Below are 3,086 nucleotides of genomic sequence, written 5' to 3'. Positions count from 1 at the left end.
CAGTAACCTTTTTATCAATGCTTTTGTGACTTGTAAACCCTTTTCATGTGTACCTCCAAACTGGTGAAAACACCACTACTGTAGTACAGTGCACTGGTGAATACATACTAGTCTACAGTAGTGTTGTTTTCACCAGTTTGGAGGTGTGTTGAATGGTGGTGGGGGGAGGCTAAAATGGGATTTTTTAACAAGATCACAACAGTATTACAGCCCTGAAAATGATGCCCAGAATGCACCAGATTGCACAGATTTTAACCATTTTTTGAAACATTTTCCGGGGGGGGGGCATGCCCCCGGACCCCCCTACAGGGGCGGATCTGGGTTTTGAAAGGGGGGGGGGGTGCAAAGTTCTTTTTTTTTTTTTGTATCTTATCAGCGAAGGCGCGAAGCGCCGAACCGATGGCGCGAAGCGCCGAGCATGCTAGGGGGGTCCGGGGGCATGCCCCCCCCTGGAATTTTTTTTTTTAAAAGGAAGCAAAATTGTGCAATTTGGTGCAATCTGAGCGTGTAAAGTGCTATTTTCAGGTGATACATTTTCCTTCTTTTTTTTTTTTTTTTTTTTTTGTCCCGCTGGGGGGGGGGGGGTGCAATTGCACCCATAGCACCCCCCCCCCCCCCCAGATCCGCCCCTGCCCCTAGTTGGTTCGCCTGCTTTGCAGGCTCAGGCTTGCCACTGCGCGCTTCTTTCAGGTAAAACCATTTTTGGTCTGTGGCATGCCTGTATTACACACATACGCACGCACGCGCGCGCACACACACGCACACACACACACACACATACACACACACACACACACACACACACACACAAACACAGTACACACATACGCACTCACACACACACACAACACACATACGCAGGCATGCACACACACACGGCACACACACGCACGCACACACACCACACATACGCACGGACGCACACACACACACACATGCGCACGCACGCACGCACAAACACACACACACACACACACACACACACACACACACACACACACTTGTTTCTTCGCTGCTTTAGTTGTTTATTAACGAATGACGAACACAGTAGTCACTCATTACAAGCCCGAAACGTGACTTGGACGCACATTTTTTTGTAATGGTCGCTTCCTTGAAACTTCCTTAATATGTTGTTTCCCTTTCTTTCGTCAAAATTTATCGTGCAGAGCGATCTATCCATGTAGTATAGTATGTCTTTTGGTAAGAAATTAAACGAAGCGCAATAGCCATCGTTTGCACATTTGTCCTTGCATTCTTCCAGCGTTTTGCCAAAATCGTAATGATACGCTATTTCCCCCAAAAATGTGTCCGGGTGCCTCGAGAAATCTTGTTGCCTGTCTGCCTGTGGACAAGCTGAAACAAAACACAAACCAGCTGCCTCAGTGGACCGAAAGTTGACACATGCACAATTAACGGTCGAATATTTCATTATTTATGCGGAAATGACAATCCGCGCACTCCGCGTTTCATCTGACAGAACATTTAGAAGTACAAGTGGTCTTAGTAATATAAAATATTGATCATTCAATTACTCAATCAGTTGGTTGGACTTAGGCTTTCTAAACAGAACTCTTCCCTCTTTTAAGGTTGCTGACTTTAAACTATCAGAATTGACACATTACTTGGTACATTATCACTTCATATCTTAACCAAATATTAGGACTTGCTTACCAGTGGATTCCAAAGGAAAACTATTTCGTTTGATACCAAACTCGATAGAGTGCGCACGACTCTAATCACACCCCTCAGTTAAAGGCACAGTAAGCCTCCCGTAAACCATCACAGAGCTCCCCGAGCGTCTACAAACAGTACAAGCATACTTCCATTTGAACGCTCACCGAACGGGAACATCCTGGCTGCTTTCTGTCGAGCGTGAGAAATTTTCAAAGAATTTATTTTCGTGGACTTGGTCCAACAACAATGGCGCCTCGTTTTGGTGCTGGACGGCTGTTATGATACCGGAAATCACGCCCGGACAGTAAGCCTCCCGTAAACCATCACAGATACTGTCAGGCTTTTACACACAGTACAAACACCCTTCCATTTGAACGCTCACCAAACGGGAACATCCTAGGTGCCCTACGTAAAGAGCGAGCAATTTTTAAAGAATTAATTTTGCAGATTGTCTCGAACACTTTTGGGACCCATCCTGAACTCAGGTCAAACATGAGTTACTTCCCTTCGGGTCTCATTCTATCGATGTAAACTGGCGACAGCCGTGAATCGATGATTATCAAAATGTTTTTGGACCGTAGTGCGTTTTTGCGCTAGACCTAACTTTTCAAATCTAAATAATAAATTGACAGCTTGTTACACAAACATTCTTTAATCATAAAAGAATTCTTTTTTCATCAAGACAAGATCAGTACAATTCGAAGTTGTGAAAGTTTGAAAAAAGAAAAGCCCGGAAACAGGGTCACGCAAGGGTCGTAGCAGACGACGGTTTATCAGTGCATATCGCCGTTCCTCTCAACAGTCAAAAGCCATCGCTAGAGTTCTTGTGAACCACAGCCGTTTGTTTCGTGCATAAAAACGTGCTATTGTAAATAAGCTCACATCGAGTCGCATTCAAATGACTAACTGACGACTACATTGTGAAAAAGGGAAACTGGATCACACGGGTTCACGATGGCTCAGGGGTAAGATAAACCACGCAAAAATAAATTCTTTGAAAATTGCTCGCTCTTTACGTAGGCCACCTATGATGTTCCCGTTTGGTGAGCGTTCAAATGGAAGGGTGTTTGTACTGTGTGTAAAAGCCTGACCGTATCTGTGATGGTTTACGGGAGGCTTACTGTGCCTTTAATAAGTGTTGCATATTAATAGGTTTATTCTGTTGTTCGTTGCTATTCATGTATTTTTACAGAGCGATGATCTCCTGTATGAATTAAGCGTGGTTAAAAAACCGCAATGATTTTAATTTTTGCTCCCACTTTTATTGAAAAAGATGTTTATTTAATTGTCAGTTGAAGTATCGAAGAGACCCTGCTATTTATGGGGATCTTCTTCTCTTGTTCTTCTTTGTTCATGGGCTGAAACGCCCACGTTCACTTATGTTTGTGCACGAGTGGCTTTTTACGTGTATG

This window comes from Littorina saxatilis, linkage group LG8, assembly GCF_037325665.1.
Source record: "Littorina saxatilis isolate snail1 linkage group LG8, US_GU_Lsax_2.0, whole genome shotgun sequence".
Lineage (NCBI taxonomy): Eukaryota > Metazoa > Mollusca > Gastropoda > Littorinimorpha > Littorinidae > Littorina > Littorina saxatilis.
This window is presented reverse-complemented; position numbering follows the sequence as displayed.